We start from the raw sequence: 23,966 nt of genomic DNA, 5'->3' as shown, positions 1-23,966 counted from the left end.
TGAGTTTGGATGCCGCAATACATTTTTCTGGCAGGAATTCCCGTCTTGATTCTCTCTGGCCATAAAAATGAGAACATTCCCTTGCAATGATAATCAGATTTCAGAGAAATACCCAGTGGGATGTTGCTGTCAAAGCAAGGAGGATCCTGGCCTGTGCCACAGCCCGAGGCCATTTAAGAGCGAACTTCTCATAACATAATTGGTGGTCCATGAAATTTAGTAAGATTACTGAAATTATGTAATTTTGAATGTAAAATGACACAATGCGACTGAAGGTCAAGTTCTAACCCTGGAGTTCTTTTCTTAAAAGAATAAAAAGAGAAAATAGAATTTTGATTTTGTAACAATTTTTCCAAGATAGATGACTGAGAATTGAATTTTTGCATTTTATTCTTCAGACTTAAGATTTGGTTGTCTTTTGTTGAAATTATTGGCAGATATTCTATCCTGAGCAGGGTTGTGAGTGCACGAGTGACAAATACTATCCTCCAAGGCATCTGCTGTATCCAGTTACTATGACTTTTCTCTCCTTTTTTCCTAGCTCTAAATGTTTAAACTTTGTTGCCAGGGTTGCTTTTTCTTGGTTTTTGCTCCTACTTGATTCCCTTTTTCACAAGTACTTTTATGGCTTCTCATATTCTACCCATGTATATCTCTTTTCTGTCAGTGCTCATTTTCTGTTCTTTCAACAGAGGTACCTAGTTAGGAATCTTTCCAGGATCAGTTTCTAAAATCAAGCAATTTATGTGAGTCATCATCATTTTTAATCCCTCCTACACACATAGAGGTGTTCAAGGATGCTGCTGTGGACAATTTATCTGTCCGAAAGTAGTTTAAAACTCTACACTAAGTGCAAGTATTTTGGCTGAGACTAGCCAGAGCTAGCTTTAGTTTGTGCAAGATACCACTGTGAGGCTTCCAGGAGCTAAAGAAATGACTCTTTGCCCCCAAATATTTCTTACATCAATATAATCTTTCTGCCATAGATTATTTCTCATAACTTCAGACATGTCGGTGTCTAAATTCCTGTTACAACATGGTCATTCTTTTAGATGAGGCATTTTATATTTCAAACAAATTTGTATAAAACAAGAACAATCCCCTGGGATATCATCATGTCTTCATTGTCATGGCAGGGGAGTTTTATCTCGTTTGATCAAGGAGATTCACCACCTGAAGGGTTCATTTCTTTCCAGCTCCTGAGCCAACCTAAAGGAAGCAGTAGGAATTACGGCAAACAAGACCATGTAAATCATCCTCAAAATACAGCACAGAGGATAAAACATAAGCTCTGGGGTGGGGGTGCATGGGGTTCAAATCTCAGACTTGCACTTACTAACTGAAAGACTGTGAGTGAGCTATTCAACCTCTCTGGGTCTGTTTCCTTATCTGAAAATCAGGAAGGAATTACCATGCATGCTTCATAGGGTTTTCTGGAGAATTGAATGAGTTGGTAAATGTAAAGTCCTTAGAATAATGTCTAATACAAAATAAGCACTAATTTAATATTATTGCCTGTTCACGTGGTCAGTACTAGTAAGATACCTCATTGTTCTTTCATGTTTTTATGGTCTCAACACAAGCCCACCGTGTGGTAAATGTCTTGAGTTAGTTCTCTCCAGTTCACTGACCATAAGTCCATCACTTTGTCCCTGTTTTAGGTTGCTCTGTAAAATGAGAATGCTACCTTTACGTGTGCTTTATAATTTATTCTATTAGTCTCCCTAGTCCCCCAGACACTCAGCTGTGCTCCTGAGGACTAGTCGCTTGGATGATTCCTGGTGGTTTTCCTAATTAAAAAACACTGCTTTGTTTCAGATATCCTGGTACTAGTTTATTATATGTCCAGTCACTTTGATGCCTGGTAACCTTTTATAACTAGTTCTCTGCTTTGGTTTTGGATTATTTTGCCAACTTCTTAATGTTTTTCTTGCCCTGCTTATTCTGATCATCCTTATTCCAAAATCATAATGCAAGGGATATAGTGATAATCCTTTACTACCACATGAATTCATATTGAGGTATTTAAAAAGTTATGATGATTTAAGCAGCGAATAACAGAAAACTCAAGTCAAATTTCTTAACTAAATCAGAATATATTCCCTTATATATCAGAGCATTTCCAGGTTTGGCTAATTCATTTCATCAATAGTGTGAAGGACCCGGGTTCCTTCTGTCTTTTTATTGTCACCCCTAGTGTGCATTTTATAGATTAGCACCATTTCTAGAGAAGATACCTACTGGAAGAAAATGCATTTTTTATTATATGTTTACTTCCTTCCCAGAACTTCCCAGAAAATATTGCCTCATATTTTATTGGCCATAATTAAGTCACATCTAAGCAATGCTTATTCTTAAACCAAGCCAGAGAATGGGAAAACTTCAATTACCTTTAACAAAATGGATTTACTCTGAATATGGAGTAGAGGGTTGGAGAAACAAACAAAATCTGTTTTTTTAAACAATTTTTTAACTTATTACATGTATTATGAGTTGGGAATTTTGGGTCAGTTGGACACTTTGGGCTCAGAATATATTATGTGCTTACAGTCAGACAGGGATTAGCACTGGAACAGCAAATGATGAAATTCACTGGAAGCATCTCTCTCTCTTTCCATGGATTTCAGGGCCCTTCCCTGTGGTTTCTCTACGTGGGCTACTTTGGGCTTCCTCTAGGCAACCAGACTGCTCACATTGAAGCCTAAGGCCCCAAAGGTGAGTGTTTCAGTCAACAAGATGGATGCTGCACCCTCGTAAGGCCAGCCTTCAAGTAAGTATAGTATAGTTTTTAGCACACTCTCCTGGATACACATGAGTCACAAGTCTGCTCAGAATTAGGGGAGGGGAATTAACCTCCATGTCTTGATAGGAAAGTAGCAAGGTTCTAGAAAACACATGAGATGAGAGATACCATGTAGCCATCTTTGGAAAGTACCATCTGCCACAGACAAAATAGAAAAAGAACTGCCTGTTGGGTAATTTGCCACAGAAATCGTTCTCCTGTTCTGTGTGAATGAAAGGTAGGGTAGATGAGTTTGGGAAAAAATTCAGGATCAGGAAATGTCAAGGTAAGCCATTCCTAGAAAGGGTCCCTGGGCAAGTCATAGCCCCTGGGTTGAAAGATATTATGCATATTTATTAAGGGAGAGAGGACAGAAGAGGGGAAGTAACAAAGAAGAAGGTTTCAGAAATGGCAATGGATGCCAAGTAACTCTTTTTTTCTGTAGCGTTGCCAGTGGTTAGCCCTTTCTGTACCATTTTTAGTGCTTGTCAAATGTTTATGACCATGCCTCTGGAGTGCCACAGATTCAACTAACCTCTTACTCTGTGCTCAAGAGCTCTGTCCATGAGAGCTTCTTGCCAGCATTCACAGCTATGGAACACTGCCTGAAACCGTGTTGCTCTGTGCCTTCGAGAGTTTCTTCTCGGTGTTCTCACGGTAGTGCTCCTCAGCTCTGCATACCGTTGTAAAAACTGGCATGGTTAAAAATGAGATGCGGCTTGGTGAGTGAATGAAGGGAATTTGTGGCCATACTGTAAAGGACTTATATATCATCCTTTCCTGGCCAAGACTGAAAACAAAGTAAGGAGTGCCAGGCTCAAGTCTGTGAAAAGGATAAAGCAGAGAGTAAGAATTATTGCAAGAAGGCTCAGTTCAGTGACTCGAAGTAATTGAGAGAATTGGGAAAGGAAATCTGAACTGATAGTGCTACGGAGGAAGGGGAAGAATTTCACAATTAACATAGGCATATTCAGTGGGTGCTTTGTAGCCAGATGAAATGGGGTTGCAGTAAAGCGTATCAAGAATACATGAGTTTGCAACTTTAGACACTTCCATTAATAGAAACACCACTGCTTTCATTTAAAGAAATAGGAAACACAAGAGGCTTTATAGAGGAATTGTGTATGGCCTTTTACATTTTATTTAGTTGGGAATGTCCATTGGTATTCATTAAATCTGTAGAACTTAACATAAAAAAAGCAAGTCTAGAGGGTCAAGGGTCAAATATGGAATCATGGGATTTACGAACAGTTGGGGACAGAGCAAGAAAAAATCCAGAAGGAGAATAATTACAGTGAGCTGAGGGGGGAAAATAGAAATAATGTATTACAGGGAAGAGAGAAAAGCATGATCAATATTATTATGCTCTAGCATAGTCAAGTTAAATAGAAGACAGCACTGGATTTGATTATTACAAGTGCCTTTTCTATCTTATTAAAATAAAAAACAGATCAAAGTGAGTTTAGCAAATTAGACAGGAAAGAGCTAGTCATTTTTGTAGAGTCTTTGACAAAGTTTATTTGTAAAAGGGAGAATGAGAGCACTAGCTCATAAGGAAAGCAGCATCGATAAAGTATGATGGTATATATTTTGAGGACATGCTTATAGTTGAAGGAAAGAATGATAGTGTTAGAGCAGGTGGAGAAGGTGAATTTGAACTGAAGAAGGGTCAGTTCCTTCTCAGAAGAGGGACAGGAAGTGACAAAGATTGTTGGTGGAGAAGGAAGATGGACTGTAAATTGCTGGGTAAGTATGATTGACATGGAAGTGTTTAAGCAATTTGAGGGAATGTAACATATCCCCTGGATGATATAGAATTCAAACAAAAACTAAGCTTCACTGACCAAAGCATAGAGTTAGGTTGAAAAACATAGAACCTAGCAACTGAAAGTAATGAAAAGAAATCACTATTTACTGGCATCTCTCAAATAATGTCAAAGGATAAAAAAAAAATTCTCGCTGCCCTGAAAATGTTTAAAATGTGTTCTATTTCTGTCATTATCAGTATCCTTCCCTAGAGTTACAACTGATTACCTCAAAATCTCCCTCCCCGACTATAACTCTGAACCCCTACTTCTTTTTATTTAAGCCACTATTCTATTCTCTTGAGGGGACAACACCCTTTCCAATGATGCTCAATTTATCTTTCTTTCCACTCGCTGTCCTGAATTCATGGTGCTCTGTTTTGATGCACCTCTATTTGTTATCTTGAAACTGCATCACAAAAACCTAAAGAAATAGCCGATCAGCAGAAGGGACACTCAATAGATATGGGTGGGGATAGAGAAGCTCGAGGAAAAAAAAACTCTTCTTGAACTCACAGGAAGGAAAAAGACTGAAAATACTCAAATGTGCATGTTTTTACCTTGTTACAGATGGGAAAGGAAGCCAATATTGCAAATAATCTGTTCATAATTTTTTGCTACAGTTGCTAAAATATTGATGATTCTTCAAGGGTAATTCAATGATGATATTGTTCATAATTTGAGCGTTTATGTTCCCAGAATCAATCACTAAAGTATTATATCTTATTAAATTCTCATGTATCACCTCATAAGTCTTACCACTTACCATAAGTACATGTGGATGGTGGAGTTCGTAACCTCATGAAGGTGGTTATAAAATTCTATTATTCCCCATAGTAATAGTAGGTTCTTAAGTGTGTGATATGTGCCAGACTCTCAAAACATTTACTCTGAGAAGAGTAACCCTAGATAGTATGTACAACTTTTATTACTTTTCACAAATAAGAATATAAAAGCATAAAGGTAAATTAGAAGAAACAAAGACTGAGTAAAATTGTTGTAAATTGAAGATGCAGGAGTGTGGGAGGCAGAATAATCCTTCCCAAAGATGCCCATGCCTCCATCCCCAGAACCTATGCCTATCTCACCTTTCATGTTAGAAGGGACTATGCACATGTGATTAAGTTTACGGGTCTCGAGATGGGGAAATTATCTTGGATTTTCCAGATGCACTCAGTGTAATCGCAGAGTCCTCATAAGAGAGAGACAGGACAGTCAGAGTCACGGAAGGAGATGTGATTATTGAAGTAGAAGTCAGAGCAATAGGACCACAAACCAAGAAATGTGGGCCATTCCTGGAAGCTAGAAAGGGAAAGGAATGGATTCTCCACTGGAGTCTCTAGAAAGAATGAAGCTTAGCTGATGACACTTTGATTCTAGCCCAGAAGAGATCTTTCACATATCTGACCTCTAGAGCTGTAAAATAATAAATTTGTTGTTTTAAGCCATTGAGTTCTTAGTAATTTGCTATAGCAGCAACAAGAAACTAACACAACAACAAGTAACAACAAGAATAGTGACAAGAGTGAAGTCTTTGAGTAGCTGTGAGGGAATGGGCACCGCACCAAGAGGATTGGGTTTTTTGTCTTTGATTTTTGGGGAAAGATTTTTCTTATCTTTGGTCCCCATTATTATGAATATAAGGAGCCAAACAAAGTTTGGTGGATTACAAAAGGCTTAGGAATGTCCCCCAAATAATAAACCATCTCTCTCTATACTGTGAAAAACGATGTCAGTTTCTAAGATGTGACACTGACTTGTATACTCTAATTTATTCTATCTCTTTTTAAAACCCTGCTTCCTCAAACAAGATCTTCGAAAAGACTAAAGGAATATTTGTGAAAATGGGGTAGAGGGAGACAGGAATAAGTAAGAAAAAGGAGAGAAGGGCCCCATCCATGTGTCAGAGATATCAAGTAAATTCTGAAACTTACAGTGCCGAGAAGAGCAGATGGAGGGGAAGACCAGCCAATCTGCAATTGGTCTTATGTGTAGGAAGATGGTCTCTGGTCAGCATGTGGAACGGTCACCAGGAAAAAGCACTACTGTCTTGTATTTCGGGAACAAAGTAAGGTAGGGTTGCAGGTAGAGATCCTGCTGGTACTTCCCGACCATGCAAAGACCATCTAGGGAAAGAATTTACAGGTGGCCCTGCTATCCATGAGGAAAGACAGTATTTTATGGCCCCCTTATGATAACTACCATGCCAGCTAAATCATGGTGACCCTTATTTAGTGATGATATAATAACAAGTGAAGATAACTTTTGACCTGATAATGAGGGTCTCCAAGGGTTTCACCAGAAGCAGCCACCAAAGACACCTTACCCTTACTTCCTTTTTCTGTTGCCTGATGCCTGGATGGTTGAAATAGGTCTATAACACATGTAGGCTTTCTTGTCTCCTCCCTCTGGGTATGAAAAAAATATTCATTATATGTTCGTATAGGCACACAAGTTATCCTTTTTTCTCTTTCCATATTTCTCCATGAGCAGTTTGGATGATTTTTGTAAAATACAAAACTCACCCTAATATTTCTGTGCTGAAAGCACTTAAAAGGCTTCTTATCCCCCTTAAGATAAACCGCTTAACAAGGAACCCTCCTTATCTGGCTTCTGCCTATATCCCCACCATCAAAAGTGCCCCAACACATTGTGCACTAGTAACCTGAACAACTTTTTTCCCCTCCTAAAGTTCAATGTACTCTTCCCTTAAGACCTTTGTGCATACAGCAGTTCTGTTTAGGATTCCCTGCCTCTCCCACCTTTCAGGTCTTCTGCCTCATAAATTTCGTGTGGCTGACGTGGACGTATTGCAGCTGAGAAGTCACTTCCTCCCGAGGTCTTCCCCAACCCACCACAAAGGAAAAAGTGGTTGCATCTCCTATATGTCCCACAGCACTCCACACTATCACATCACTGTGCTCTATTCCAGTTTAGAAGTGCAGAAAAATACAAGTAGAAAAATCCTTCTTTGGAAGAGCACTATTTGGGGCAAACAGATACATTGATAAGCTCTGAAGAGTGATTCCCAGGAAATTAAAATTATCACTAAACTGTAATACAGGAGTATATCAGGGAAATTTGATTTGTTTCACAGAGAAGAGGGAAAAATCTAAGTAATAAGGAAAAGAGAACTTAAGAGGGAATAAAATTAGACCTCAAATGTGTTTTATTTATGTGTCTGTGCCTTAATATATACCTGCATGTCTATAATAAAATTGTACCTAGACGGAGTCATTATTGGTAATTTATATTCTTTTTTCTGTATGTTATTTAAAGATTTCTAAAATACATATTTTTACTTTTGAAATAAAAAATTACTGGTTTATTCATTCAGCAAATACATGTTAGATATTTACTAAGTGCAATTTTCAAGGAGCTTGCCTTCTAATAGGAGTAGAAAAAAACCTAAAAATAAGGCAATATCAGATAGTGAGAAGTAATAAGTCATATAACAAAGTGATGTACTAAAAAGTGAGTCAGCGTCAGGAAAGACCCTTCTCAATGACAAGAAGGAGTTGTCCAGGTGAAGATATGGAAGGCAGTAGGAGCAGCTAATGCAAAGTCTTGACGGTGGAAAAGTCTGAAATGTTGCAGAAATAATATAAAGACCCATGTGATGACTGAGGGTGTTTAAGATGGGAAGGATAGTTATGCAGGGGCCCAATTATGTAAGACCTTAGAGTCCAGGAGGATGAATCTAGATTTTATTCTCCAAGGTACTGATAGCAAATTTATTATAAGCATTTCCCAATTTTACTAACTATTCTTCTAAAATACCATTTTAATGGCTTCACATTATTCTGTCATATGGATGTGCTAAGATTCAATTAATCATTCCCTTATTATTGGACATTTAGGTTATAAGACTTGGCCAAAATCCAACTTGAATCAATTAGTGAAACAGAATGGATCCACCTCTTTACCGCTTCAATCAAATGCCAGTTAGTAGCAATTAGTATTTACTGAAGATGCTATATGACACTGGAAATTATAATCAGGTAAGAAATGTGCATTATTTTCCCTGATATAACTTATTTTGACATGTGTGGAAAAGAGTAGATGCTTAAATTAATATGGCATGTTTTCAACTATCTCTGGAGAGCTCTTACAAATCTAATAGGTGGATATGATGTTTAGTATAAAAATGGCAATTTTAAAAACTTTTTCTTTGAAATAGAATATTCATATCATAAAAGATATTTAGGAGGTATCCAAGTAAACATAGCATATAGAGGTTTCTGAAAGAATAGAGAATACTTTTACATTTGTAGTGAGACCAACCATCCTTTTAGAGGAGGAGTGATGTTAATATGACATGTGTCCACCATGGTCAAGGATACTGTCCTGCCTACCCTGTCCAGAGATCTAGGGTCAGAACTGAAGCGGCAATATTTTCCAGCTCCTCTTCCTCCTTCATCAGGATCCCCTAGAGCGGGGGCCTTAACATATTTAATGCCATTACCCCTTGATAATTGGGTGAGGCCTATGGATCCCTTCTCAGAATACTGATTTTGGCTGAATAGAATTAAATCCAAAAGACTATAAAGGAAACCATGGCTCTTGAACTCAGATGAAGGCCTTGATTATCAGCCCTCCACAGACAATTTCTAAGTTTTATTACAAGACCCCTCTGACCCTTCGCTCAGGTGCAAAGAATATAGAGTGTGTTTATAACTGTGTGTGTGTGTGTGTGTGTGTGTGTGTGTGTGCATGCACATGCTTATAAAATTAGTTTATCGGGCTATATATAGTCAGTGGACAAGCAAATTTTTTTAAATTCCTTACTTTGTATCGGGGTCCCAGGAACACCAGCCCTGTGCAGTGATTCCTTTGCTTTGGTTCAGTGGTTAATGATATACGGCAGAGAGAGTCCCTATATTTTCTTAAAAGCTACCATCTTTTCGTTCCCATAGGACTTGGGAGGTAGCACTCAGTGGACTGTCATGTCAGCCATCCGAGGATGCTGCTGGTTATGAGGGAAGTTAACTTCTATTTTGGTCACTGTAGGTGCTTCACTGGCCCAGAGGTTGGCAGACCCCAAGTCCTTCTGGAATGGTGCCTCTAACATGGTTCACACACCATTCCTTGAACAGAGGTACTGTGCCCTTACTCCCATTTCCCTTCTCCTCAAAGATACTACCCAACTTAGACCTAGACCCCACTCAGGATGTAATTTGCCATAGACTTGAGCCTTTTCTGTTGTTTGATTGATTTTGTTTTCTGGAGTTTTAGTGTTCTGGCACCTTCTTAGACTTAAGAAGCAATGTCTGGTCTTCTACCCAACATTTTCCAGAACTCCACAATCTCTCCCAGTAAACAATTTGTATTCCTACTTCCTACAGCTACTGGTTGGCTTTCTTTTTCTTTCCAAATTGAAGCAGCAATCTGATTCAAACTAATTTTCAGATGCAAAACTAATTTTTGGTTTTGAGTTGGAGTTATGAGTCTTATTGTCCTTGCAACTTTACTGCAGATGATATGCTCACCTTTTGTTCCACACGCCACTCTGCCCTCACCCTGATTTCTACTATGCTTATGCGTGTGTGCATGTTAGTGAGGAGAGGGATGCCTGTTTGTATCTCTAGACAAGTATCTGCCATGGAGTTGAAACACTGGAAGAAATGAGTGTTTTTAAAAGAACTTTTCCTTTGTCACGAGATTATAAAGAAGATATGCACATTCTTTTCTGGGTAATTATATCTCTCTGAGAGTGCCTCTGGGCATGTCTGTGGGAACCGTATATAAATGTGCTTTATAATAATTCTAATTGGGAAGTGGGTGAGAGAAAAAATGAAAGAAGGAACAACGCTGCTGACGTAGAATGATACAGAGAAAGCAGCAAGGTCATGGAATCAGATGGCCCCGAGATTTCCTCCATCGGCTATCTGCTGGGTGACCTCAGACAGTCACTCAGGGTTTCAATTTTCTCACCTGTAAATGAAGACAACTTATGACCTGATAAAACCAAAAACAAATGGAGACCAGCCTTGAAAATTCCCTGAAAGGACAGAACCAGTTTAGTCATACAAACAAAGCTTAAGTTAGCTTATTTTGCAAGACTAACTTGACCTGGGTCAACTCTTGCTTATGCCTCTGAAAAATCACAACCAAAACTTAAACCCCCAAGGTTGATGTGAGATAACAACTGGCCAGTTCCCTATCATTTACAAAGATCTAATATTATAGCCAGTCACTGTGAAGAATAAACAGTCAGTGCTTTCTCACTGCATAAACCGCTTTATAACAATATACCCTTGAGCCTCATTCCATGTTTTGGTTTGAGTGTTCCCAGTTTGCAAGCTGCCTTTTTCAGTGTGTGCACAATACATTTTTACTAATTAGTACTTCAGTGATTCATTGGTTTTACTTTGGCTATTTCTAAACCTTAGATTATTTGAGGATTAAGTGCCCGGAACAGTGTAGGGGATCAATATATGTGGATCAATAAATTTCCTTTCCTTTCCTCAGTCAGCAAGTGTTGCTTCTAAGACCTTTAATGCTTCATGATCAAACTTAAAGGTCTAAGAAATAGCAACCGTTATTGAGTATTTTGTATCTAGGAGGTGCTTGTCTCAGTGCTTTAATAGCTGCAGTTATCTATGGGACAGGTATTTTTGTAATTTGTGCTTTACAGGTGACTAGACTGAAGCTCAGAGATACTAACATGCTGATGGTCATAGAACTCCTTGGCCGAACTGGGATTTGAGGCCTGACAGACGGGCTCCAGATCCCATGCACTCTTACTGCATATGCCAAAACACCTCTTACAAAATGGTTATGCATGATGCAGAAATCAGAAATTTTCCCGAGATCCATTTTTTGGGAATTAGGAAGGAATAAAGTGGTCTTTCTCAAAGAGGGATGGGTAATGAGTCAGTATCCTACCAGGATCAGTGCTGTTTGTGAAAGTGCTGCCTATTCATTCACTCTGCGGTGCTTGAACAGTGAGCTTGCTTGATGTCAGGGTATCCTGACTGTCCCAGCTAGCGGAGGAACCAGTCTCAGCCTTCCACAGGATGGGTGGCTCTCTCCACCTGCCGTGGAAAAGACATCCACAGACTTTGTTTTCCAGCTGTCCCCTGGTCAATGGGACAAGGTACCTGGCTTGCTCAGACCCTAGTAAGTGAGCAGCTCCCTCATATAGACTGTCTATGTCAAACAGCCTGTTTATTTTCCCCTGAGCAGATCCCTTCTTCAAACTTGCCCTGTACGAGGAGACTGACAGGTAGAAGGGTGTTTCCTCTAGTAACAGAATGGATTTCGCTCTCCACGGGATGGTGTGAAACTGAGGACTGCCTGCATCCTCTGCTTGGTTAACTCTCACCCCAAAGGTTATTCCTTACCACACCATGTCACATTGTGGAATTTATTCCAACTCCATGCACAACAGGTGACAGCCCTGAACAACCCACCAAGCAAGAGAGTTGGTCAGCCATATAAGGGTACAGGACACTGTTCTTTTCAGCCACTAAGAGGCTTAAATGAAATGCTTATGCCTGCAGGATGATGACGATGATAAAACCTCCCACTTGTATCTTACTCTATGGTTCAAAAAGCATTTTTTCAGTTATTATCACATTTTACCCTAAGAGAAGGGAATACAAATTATTCACAGACAGCTGAGGCACTGAGAAACAGACACTTTTCCAGGTTTCACTCTGAGTAAACCCAAGAATCAATGCTAAAGCCAAAGGCTTCTGATGGTTTTACACCATGGTGCTTGAGAAATACCAGGTAATTAATTCAAAACTATTACTTTTAATTTTTTTTAATAATTTTTATTTTGTTATGTCACCATACAGTACATCCCCAGTTTTTGATGCAATGTTCCCTGATTCATTATTTGCATATAATACCCAGTGCACCATGCAATATGTGCCCTCCTTAATACCCATCACTGGCCTATCCCAATCCCTTACCCCTCTCCCCTCTGAAGCCCTCAGTTTGTTTCCCAGAGTCCATAGTCTCTCATGGTTCATTCCCCCTTCTGTTTAGCCCCCCTTCCTTCTCTTACCGATCTTCCTTTTAAATACCGGTTTAGAGACTGCTCTCAGATGGGTAAGGATCCTTCGTGCACTGAATTATAATATTAGCTAAATATATCCAAGTTACATATAAACTGTAACCAGTCAAGGCAACGTGACAGTTTCTACTCCGGATGTTTCCTCTGTGTAGGCAGCAAGTATGCAGGCTCAGCTGAGCTGAGAAACCTTTCCATTTAGGGTGTATTTGGATACTGGTTGGAATAATTCTGCTATCAGCATGCTTTTTCTTTCCTGGCGGATTGTCTTCAATTCTTCATTTGCCAAGGTAATCTGATAAGCCATCCAATTAAAAGGAACAAGGATGGTCCTCTTTTTCTCCCAAAGTCAATGTTCTTCTATTACTCATTGCTTTTCATTTTTGTAGTCATTGTAAAATTGTTATCTCTAAGTGGACATATTATAGGTACATATCTTCTCAGCCACACTCCCCACCTTGGCACAAAAAGACCGCATACACAGTTGAACATGAGCCTATTGTGTGGACAGTAACCCTATACGGACTTAAATAGTTGACAGGGTCCTTGTTCTTTGGGTCATTTTCTTTACTACACATAGACTTTTTGTCAGTACTGAAACCGCTGCCAAAGACTGCCGAATCTAGGTCTGAGTAGTGTTGATCCCTTGAACATTAGCTTTTTTATTGGGCGTCAGTAAAGGCCCTTGTCTTTGTTAAGATTCACCACCAAGAATTCCGCATGATACCATTTAACTTTTCTTCAAACAGGTAAATGCACAAAAGAGGTGAACACTTTCCATAGGAAAAACAGGTCAAGAAAAGAATAAATGATGCATATCTGATATAGATTAATTTATCCTCAAAAATCCATGATGGTACTTTTTGAGCCATCAGCAAAATATTAGTATTGGATATTGACACAGAAAACAACAAAAATGCATTACTCAATGACTCCTATTCTTTGGTTTACCATTTTATGCATATATGTATCTATTTTATATATACTATGATATATATTTGTATATAAAATATAATCTATTATATCTATCTATCTATATATATATCAGTATATTTCACTTCTGTTGAAGGTGTTTGCACTTTGGACCATCAATAACAGGATGGTGTCAGAATATTGTATAACTGGAGCATGTGTTCTACCAATGATCCAAACCATATGTGTTTCAAAATAAATCATAGCAGATTATCATTTTTCAAGGGAAATGAGAATGAAAGATCAGAACAAAACATTTACTTTTTAAAATTTTTTTTAAAGATTTTAATTATTTGAGAGGAGAGAGCACGAGTAGGGGGGAGGGGCAGAAGGAGATGGACAAGCAGACTCCCCACTGAGCTGGGAGCTTCATCCCAGGACCCTTGGATCATGACCTGATCCGAAGGCAGACGCTTAACCGACTGAGCCACCCAGGCACCCCAGAACATTACATTTTCAATTAAATTCTTATTTTTCTCTATATTTGGTACTCAGAGGTTTTTGTTCTTAAGCTGGGTGACATATATCGCACGTTATTTATACATTCTCACATTTTGTATTTTGAAACTCATGTTTTAACAAGTTGATAGTCCCTGTATTGTCTGGTAAACATAAGATAAAGGATTGGTTCTAATATTGAGTTTTACCTTCCAATGTCGGAAGCTTAAATATTGATATATCCAAATGATTTTTTAAGATCAAATGATCAGTGATATTTATCGACTCTTGAGTAAAGACGTGTAACTGAATTTTACGAAAGCAGTACATTATTATTTGAACTCTATTTTGTATTCTGATTTTCATAGGTCTAATGTACAGCCAGTTCCCAGTCACCCTGAGAGCTAACCACCTTGAATCAGATGCAAATGATGACCTAGATATTTTAATCCAATTAAGGTGATGCAAAACCTTCTATAGATAAATAAAAATAGCCTATATCTGTGCACTCCATTTAATTCTGAACATACCAGTTTTTGTTTTCTGGATTTTTTTTTTTTTTAAGATGACAGGTTTGAGGTGAGTGGTCCTATTTAGGGATCATTTTGAATTGGCTTAGTCAGAATGGGGGAATTTCTTTCAGGGCTTGATTCTAAAAGCATCATCCTCTTTCCCTTTTTTGCACTCCTTTTGCCAAAGAGCCTTTCTCCAGCCAGTTTTCAAATTTCATATAGCTAAAATTCTATAACTAGTGCTTTATTCCTTTAACCTCCGTTAAATGTAAATTCCCTTCAGCAGAATAATAATTAAAGTGATTAGCATTGATAAGCTCTTCAGAGTAGTTCCCCAGAGAAGTTTTCATGAGGAGAAGAGAAAAAACATAATTCGAGGAAAAAAATGAATGTAGAATTGCAGACAGACTTCACTCATATCACTATTTTCCTAGGGCCAGCTCTAGGAACTAAGAAGGGCGGCACAAATACTTGGTGTAGTATATGGTAGAGCTGATTATTACTGAATTGGAAACCAAAGGACAGTTCCCTATCATAGAGGCATAATCATGCAGTGGATTTTCTGACCTGCTAGACTGCCAATTATCTGTTTATAATACAGAACGGTATAGTAAACTGAAAGACCACACATATTTAAAACCTCGGAAAACATTGATTTCAGAACTGGAAGTGAAACTAATGAAAATTTGTTGACACTGAGGTAATTTTGAAAACAAACATTCAGAATCATCAATAAACATCATTGTAAACGTTGCTAACATGAACTGCAACATGATGTTTCAGTTTGGTATACCTCTCATGAGAATTTATTAAGGTTTTTATTTTAATTCCAGTGTAGTTAACGTACAATGTTATATTAATTTCAGGTGTACAGTATAGTGATTCAACAATTCAGTGCCCATTATGAGAAGTGTCTTTTTTTTTTTTTTTTTACACAATAAGTGTACTCTTCAATCCCCATCACCGATCTCATGCATCCCCTCACCTACCTTCCTTCTGGTAACCATCAGTTTGTTCTCTATAGTTAAGACTTTGTTTCTTGGTTTGTGTCTCTTTTTTTTTTCTTTGCTCATTTGTTTTGTTTCTTAAATTCCACATATGAGTGAAATCATATGGTATGTATCTTTCTCTAACTTATTTCACTTAGGATAATACTCTCTAGCTCCAGACATACTGTTGCAAATGGCAAGATTTCATTCTTTTTCTTACAATTGAATAATATAATAAAATTTTATAATATTTATTATATTACACACACATACACCACTTCTTCTTTATCCATTCATCTATTGATGGGCATTGGGCTGTTTCCGTAATTTGGCTATTAAAAATAATGCAATAAACTTAGGGGTGCATGTATCCCTTTGAATTAGTGTTTTTGTATTTTTTGGGTAAATACCAAGTAGTGCAATTGCTGGATCGTATTATTTCTATTTTTGTTTTCCTTGCTTCAGGAGATTTATCTAGAAAAAAGTTGCTATGGCAATGGCAGGGAAATTACTGCTTGTGCTCTTCTCTGGGATTTTTATGGTTTCAGGTCTTACATTTAGGTCTTTAATCCATTTTGAATTTATTTTTGTGTATGGTGTTAGAAAGTGGCCTGGTTTCATTCTATTGCATGTAGCTGTCCAGATTTCCCCAACACCATTTGTTCAAGAATCTTTTTTCCATTGCATATTCTTGCCTCTTTTGCGAAAGATTAATTGACCATATAATAGTGGATTTATTTCTGGGATTTCTATTCTGTTCTATTGATCCATGTGTCTATTTTTATGCCAGTACCATACTGTTTTGATTACTACAGATTTGTAATATAACTTGAAGTCTGGAATTGTGACACCTCTAGTTTTGTGTTTTAAGACGGCTTTGGCTATTCAGGGTCTTTTGTGGTTCTATGTAAATTGTAGGATTGTTGTTCCAGCTCTGTGACAAATGCTGCTGGTATTTTGATAGGGATTGCAATAAATCTTTAGATTTCTTTTGGTAGTATAGACATTTTAACAATTTTGTTTCTCCAACTCAGGAGCATGGAATGTCTCTCCATTTCTTTGTGTTGTCTTAAATTTCTTTCATCACTATTTTATAGTTTTCAGTGTGCAGATGTTTTACCCCCTTGGTTAGGTTTATTCCTAGGTATTATTTTTAGTACAATTGTAAATGGGTTTTTCTTAATTCACTTTCTGCTGCTTCATTATTGGTGTATAGAAATGAAACACATTTCTGTACATTGATTGTGCATCCTGTGATTTCACTAAATTTGTGTTACTGATTCTAAGTGTTTTTTGGTGGAGTCCTGAGGGTTTTCTATATAGAGTATCCTATCATTTGCAAATAGTGAAATTTTTACTTCATGACTAATTTGGATGCCTTTTTATTTCTTTTTGTTGACTGACTGCTTTGGCTACAACTTCCAGTACTATGTTGAATAGAAGTGGTGAGAGTGGACAACCCTATTGTGTTCCTGACTATAGAGGAAAAGCTCTTAGATTTTCCCTACTGAGGATATTAGCTGTGGGTTTTTCATTTATAGCCTTTCTTATGTTGAGGTATGTTCCCTCTAAAACTATTTTTTTGAGGGTATTTATCAGGAATGGATGTTGTACTTTGTCAAATGCATCTATTGAAATGATCATATGGTTTTTATCCTTTCTCTTATTGATGTGCTGTATCACGTTGATTGATTTGTAAATATGGAAGTGACTGTACATCCTGGGAATAAATCCCACCTGATCATGGTGACAGATTTTTTAAATGTCTTGTTAGATTCAGTTTGCTAAATTTTGTTGAGGATTTTTACATCTATGTTCATCAGAGATATTGGCATGTAGTTCCTTTGTGTGTGTGTGTGTGTGCGCGCGCATGTGTGTTTTTATCTTGTTGTGGTATCAGGGTGTAGCAGATACCAAATAGAATAGAATGAATTTAGAAGCTTTCATTCCTCTTCGATTTTTTGGAATAGTTTGAGAAAAATAGTATTAACTCTCCTTTAATTGTTTGGTAGCATTCATCTGTGAGGCCATCTGGTCCTGGACTTTTGTTTGTTGGGAGTTTTTTGATTACTGATTCAATTTCATTGTTGGTAATTGGTCAGTTCAAATTTTCTATTTCTTCCTGATTCCGTTTTGGGAGGTTATATGTTTCTAAAAAATTATCCATTTCTACTAGGTTGTCCAATTTGTTAGCAGATAATTTTTCATAATATTCTCTTATAATTGTATTTCTGGGATGTTAGTTGTTATTCCTCTTTCATTTCCGATTTTATTTCTTTGAGTTCTCCTTTTTCTTTCTTAATCTAAGGGATCATCAATTTTGTTGATCTTTCAAAGAACCAGTTCCTGGTTTCATTGATCTGCTCTATTGTTATTTTAGTTTCTATTTTGTTTATTTCTGCTCTAATCTTCATTTTTTCCTTCCTTCTACCAGTTTTGAGCTTTATTCTTCTTTTTCTTGCTTGAGGTAGACCTGCATTATTATAAACTTCCCTCTTGGAAAGGTTTTGCTGCATCTCATAGATTTGGGTTGTTGTGTTTTCATTTTCCTTTGTCTTCATGTATTTTTTGATTCTTCTTTAATTTCTTGGTTGACCCATTCATTATTTAGTAGCATGTTATTTAACCTCCATTTATTTGTTTTCTTTTCAGATTTTTTCTTCTGGTTGATTTCTAGTTTCATAAGATTATGGTCAGAAAAGATGTATAGTATGACTTTGATCTTTTTGAACTTCTTGAGACTTGTTTTGTGGCCTAATATGTGATCTACTCTGGAGAATGTTCCATGTGCACTTGAATGTGTATTCTGCTGTTTTAGGATGGAATGTTCTGAATATGTTAGATCTATATGGTTCAATGTGTCATTTAGAACCACCATTTCCTTGTGGATTTTCTGCTGAATCATCCACCTAATAATGTAAGTGGGGTGTTAAGGTTTATTATTGTATTACTATCATTTACTTCCTTTATGTTTGTTATTAGCTGCTTTATATATTCGGGTGCTCCCATGTTGGGTGTATAAATATTTACGGTTACATCCTATTTGATTTTCCCCTTTTTTATTAAATAGTGTCCTTTTTCTCTTGTTATAAAGTCTATGGGGCCCCTGGGTGGCTCAATCTGTTAAGTATCTGACTCTTGGTTTTGGCTCAGGTCATGATCTCATGGGTGGAGAGATTGAGCCCCACATCAGGGCTCAGTGGGGAGTCTGCTTAAAGATTCTCTCCCTGTGCCCCTCTCCTCTCTCTCTTACTCAAATAAGTTTAAAAAAAATAAAGTCTATTTTGTGTGATATAAGTATTGCTACCCCATCTTTTTACTTCCATTTGCATGAATAATTCTTTTCTATCCCTTCACTTTCAGTCTATGTGTCTACTGGTCTGAGGGAGAAGCAGCCCCCCCCCCCCCCCCCGAGCAGGGAGCCCAATGTAGGGCTCGATCTCAGGACACCAGGATCATGACCTGAGCCAAAGACAGACACTTAACCAACTGAGCCATCTAGGCGCCCCCATCAAAGTAATTATTGATAGGTATGTACTTATTGCCAGTTTGTTTTTGCAGTTCTTTTCTGTTCCTTTCTTCTCTTGCTCTCTATCTTGTGCTTTGCTTGCTTTCTTTGGTGATATACTTGAATTGCTTTCTCTTTATTCTTTGTATATCTATTACTGGTTTTTTTATTTGTGGTTATCATTAGGTTTATATATAACATCTTTTGTATGTAGAGATCCATATTAAGTTGATGGTTGCTTAAGTTTGAACCCATTCTTTACTCCTCTCCTACTCCCCGCCCCCCGAGTTTTAGGTATATGGTGTCATATTTATACACATTTGTTTTGTCAATCCTTGTGAATCCCTTGACTGATTTTTATAGATATACTTAATTTTACTGCTTTTGTGCTTCCTAATTTTCATACTCTCACTTATGGTCTTTCCACTCAAAGAATCCCCATTAACATTTCTTTTAGGGGCAGTTCAGTTATAATGAATTCCTTTAACTTTTGTTTGTTGTCTTAGAAACTCTTTATCTCTCTTTTTATTCTGAATGATAGCCTTGCTGGGTAGAGTCTTGTAGCTGCAGGTTTGTTTGATTTTTTCCTTTCTGTACTTTGAATAGATCATGCCACTCTTCTGGCCTGCCAAGTGTCTGCTGAGAAATCAGCTGATGGCCTTATGGAGTTTCCCTTGTATATAACTGCCTTCTTTTCTCTTGCTGCTTCTAAAATTCTCTCTTTATTGCTACTTTTCCCATTTTAATTACTTGTCTTGGTGTGGAACTCTTTGGGTAGATTTTGTTGGGGCTTGCTGTGCCTCCTGGAACTGAATTTCTATTTCCTTTACCAGGTTTGGGAAGTTCTCTGCTATTATTTATTCAAATAATTTTTCTGTCCCTTTTTCTCTCTTCTCCTTCTGAGAACCCTATATTGCAAATGTGATTATGTTTGCTGGTATCAGTGAGTTCCCTGTCTATTTTCATTTTTATATTTTCTCTCTTGTTCAGCTTGATTGCTCTCTATTAGTTAGTCTTCCAGGTCACTGATCTGTTCTGCTTGCTCTAGTCTACTATTTATTCCATCTAGTGTATTTTCATTTCACTTATTGTGATCATCCCTGATTGGTTCTTATTTTTTTCTATCTCTTTGTTAACAGTTTCACTGATTTCCTCTACTCAAGTCTAGTGGAGAATCTTTAATTCTCTCTCAGGCATATTACTTATATCTGCTTCACTTAGCTCTCTTGCTGTGATTTTGTCCTGTTATTGCATTTGGGACCTATTCCTATATGTCTTCATTTTATCTCACTCTCTGTTTCTATGTGTTTGGCAAGTCAGCTACATCTCCTGCTTTTCAAAGTAGTGACCTTATGAAGACGTCCTATGGCGCCCTGTAATGCAGTACCCCTAGTCACCAGAACCTGGCACTTCATGGATATCGCCTATGTGTTTTTTTGTGCCCTACTGTTGTGGCTAAGCTGCTTTTGCCTTTAGTCCACTCATGCACAGTGACTCTCTTTCCTGTTTGGGGCAAGGTTTTTGTCCCTGTGTTGTTAGTGGACCAGTCTAGGGCCTCACTGGGCTTGAGTTGAGTCAAACCAGGCATTTGCTGAGACGCAGTAGCACCAAACCGCAGGGACTTTTCCTTGTGTTGTCCCCTGAGAAGCTTATGTTGGTGGATGGGGCCTGAGCCCCCTGCTGGGGCAATAATTGAACTTGTGTGTGTGGCTTTCTTTCCACTCTTTCTGGGTCAGGGGTCACTTTTGAGTGGTGCTGGCCCCTGTCAGTGCCAGGCTTGTGGCATTGTTTTGGATAGACACTTGCCAAAGGCCTACTGGAGTAGGTGGGTTCATAAGAGACGGTGGGAGTGTTAGCAAGGTTTGTGGAAGTCTGCTATTCGTGCAGGCAGGTTTGGAGCCACTTTAAAAACTCCTGCTGGAGGGGCTGAGTCAGCAGTAGAGCACAGAGGCAAGGCACACAGTGCCAGCAACGTCCACAGTGGTGGTCTGTGGGAGGGGATCTCAGCTGCTCAAAACTCTTGTAGAGTCAGGCCAGGTACAAGGGGGGTGGGGAGCACTGCTAGCAAGCTAGGTGGAGAGTGTTGACACTGCCCTGGTTCCTACAGATGTCCATGTTTCTTGGCTGGGGTGTGCAGGAGGAAATGGTGCCTACCAGCTCTTTTGTCCTTGGAGAACTCTCCCAACGATGCCTGCCCCTCCAACACAAGCTCTGAGATTAGTAAACAAATCTCCCTGTGGTATACCCCAGGCATTTTTCAAACTGCTATTTCTCAGAGGAGCTATTTGTTGTGCTATTTCTTTAAGGGGTAGAATTCAGTCTCTCCTTATCCTTCCTGCTGACTATAAGTACTACAAAATTATGCCTCTCTGGTATTCAAAGCCAAATGTTATTGGGATTTGTCTTTGCTGTGTGGGTTCCCCATGCCTGGGGTGCAGTGCAGGTCTCTTTCTTTTCCCTTTCCATGCCTGAGGTGTTCCTCCCATGGACAGTCACCCGGTCTGTTTGGCTCCCAACTTGTATCTGCTCCCTTCCTACACTCTTGGATGTGGCCTCTTCCCTATGTTTATCTATCTGTGAAGAGTGTGTTCTGCCAGTGTTTGGGTCATTTGCTGGTTATTTAAACTGATGTTGGTGTACCTATGGAATGAGCTGAGCTTTGGATCCCCATCTTCCCTGGAAGTCTGGGTTATTTTGTCGTTGTTGGTTTTCGTTTGTTTGTTTTCTGGTGTTTAGCTATGTAAGCTCTTTATAGAGTGTGAATACTAACCCTTTACTAGATACATCATTTGCAAGTATCTTCTCCCATCCCATAGGTTGCCTTTTGTTAATGGTTTCCTTCACCATGCATACCACCCCACATCCGTCAGAAAGGTTAAAATTAACACAGCAAGCACCAGATGTTGGCATGGATGTGGAGAAAGGGGAAACCTCTTCTGCTGTTGGTGGGAATGCAAACTGGTGCAGCCACACTGATGGAGGTTCCTCAAAAAATTAAAAATAGAACTTATGACCCAGCAATTGCACTATTAGGTATTTATCCAAAGAATACAAAAATGCTAATTCAGAGGGATACATGCACACTGGTGTTTGTAGCAGCATTATCTACAATAGCAAAACTATGGAAACAAGGCAGGAAACAACAAATATTGGTGACGATGTAGAGAAAGGGGAACCCTCTTACACTGTTGGTAGGAACGCAAACTGGTGCGGTCACTCTGGACAACAGTATGGAGGGTCCTCCAAAAGTTAAGAATAGAACTACCTATGACCCAGCAATTGCAGTACTAGGTATTGCACTATCTAAGACACACACAATGGAATATTACTCAGCCATCAAAAATGATGAAATCTTGCCATTTGCAACAACATGGTTGGAGCTAGAGGATATTAAGCTAAATGAAATAAGTCCAAGAAAGACAAATACCATATGATTTCACTCATGTGGAATTTAAGAAACAAAACGGATGAACATAGGAAGAGGAAGACGAAAAAGAGAAAAAATAGAGAGGAAGCAAACTATGAGATGTTAAGAGAGAACAAACTGAAGGTTGATGAGGGGAGGTGGGTGGGGGATGGGCTAAATAGGGGATGTGTATTAAAGGGGGCACTTGTGATGAGCACTAGGTATTATATGTAAGTGATGATGCACTAAATTCTCCTGAAACCAATATTACACTATATGCAAACTAAATAGAATTTGAATAAGAACTTGAAACAAAAAAGATGTTGAAAAGAAAAAAAAAACTTTTCATTTTGTTATAGTCCCAATAGATTGATTTTGTTTTTGTTTCCTTGCCTGAGGAGACCTATCTATAAAAATGTTTCTGTGGCCAAGGGTCAAAAAATTACTACCTATGTTTTCTTCTAAGAGTTCTATGGTTCAGGTCCTTCATCCATTTTGAATTTTTTTTTTTATGGTATAAGGAAGTGGTCCAGTTTCATTCTTGTCTATGTAGCTATTGAAGAGACTGTCTTTTCCCCATTGACAAAGGAGGCAAGAATATACATAAATTGACCATATAATCGGGGGTATATTTCTGGGCTCTGTATCTTTTTCCAATGATCTATGTGTCTGTTTTTGTGCAAGTACTGTACTGTTTTGATTACTACAGTTTTTTTGTCTATCTTGAAATCTGGATATCTGTTTCCTTCACCGGATTAGGGAAGTGTCTATCCATAAAAGAATGGATAAAGAAAATGTGAGCTATGTATCTATATATATCTACATATATAGATCATATAGTATATAGATATATATGAAATGAAATATTACTCAGCCATAAAAACAAATGAGAATCTGCCATTTGCAACAACATGGATGGACCTAGAGGATAAAATGCTAAGTGAAATAAGCCAGAGAAAGACAAATAGCATATGATTCACTCATATATGTAATTTATGAAACAAAACAAATGAAGAAGAAAAAAAGACAACCTGGTGGTTGCCAGAGGGGGGGTGGGTGGAGGGATAGGTGAAATAGATAAAGGGGATTAAGAGTACACTTATCTTAATGAACACTGAGAAATCTATATAATTGTTGAATCACTATATTGTACCTCTGAAATTAACACTGTATGTTATTTATTCTTCAATAAAATACAAATTTAAATTTAAAATTTGAAAAAACTAAATTTTGCTCACAAAAAGGTAACCTTCTATATTTGCCTTTGATATCTTTCACTTTTCACTTTAGTTAAATGGATAATAGGATCACAAATCACTATGAAGTAATATTTAATCAAATGTTCAAACCCTTTGATATATTTTTTACATACTTCCCAAAATCAAATTCTAAAGTGAAGTGTTTTTATCCACAATCCAACTGAAAATATTTTTATGAAAAATTTAATTAGGCTTATTTGGTATGTTAAATTACATGGGAAGCATTGTTTAAAACGTGATATGAAGCCCTCTTGGATTATATCTATCTGGAT

The 23,966-nt window shown here is 37.9% G+C and overlaps 1 long non-coding RNA gene across 1 annotated transcript in view; it reads right to left on the bottom strand.

Annotated features, from left to right (window-relative positions):
- Positions 1 to 23,966, bottom strand: part of LOC113263655 (uncharacterized) — a 292,192-nt gene that overhangs the window by 36,354 nt on the left and 231,872 nt on the right. The window lies entirely within an intron of this gene.

This window comes from Ursus arctos, unplaced genomic scaffold (assembly GCF_023065955.2).
Source record: "Ursus arctos isolate Adak ecotype North America unplaced genomic scaffold, UrsArc2.0 scaffold_3, whole genome shotgun sequence".
Lineage (NCBI taxonomy): Eukaryota > Metazoa > Chordata > Mammalia > Carnivora > Ursidae > Ursus > Ursus arctos.
This window is presented reverse-complemented; position numbering and strand designations above follow the sequence as displayed.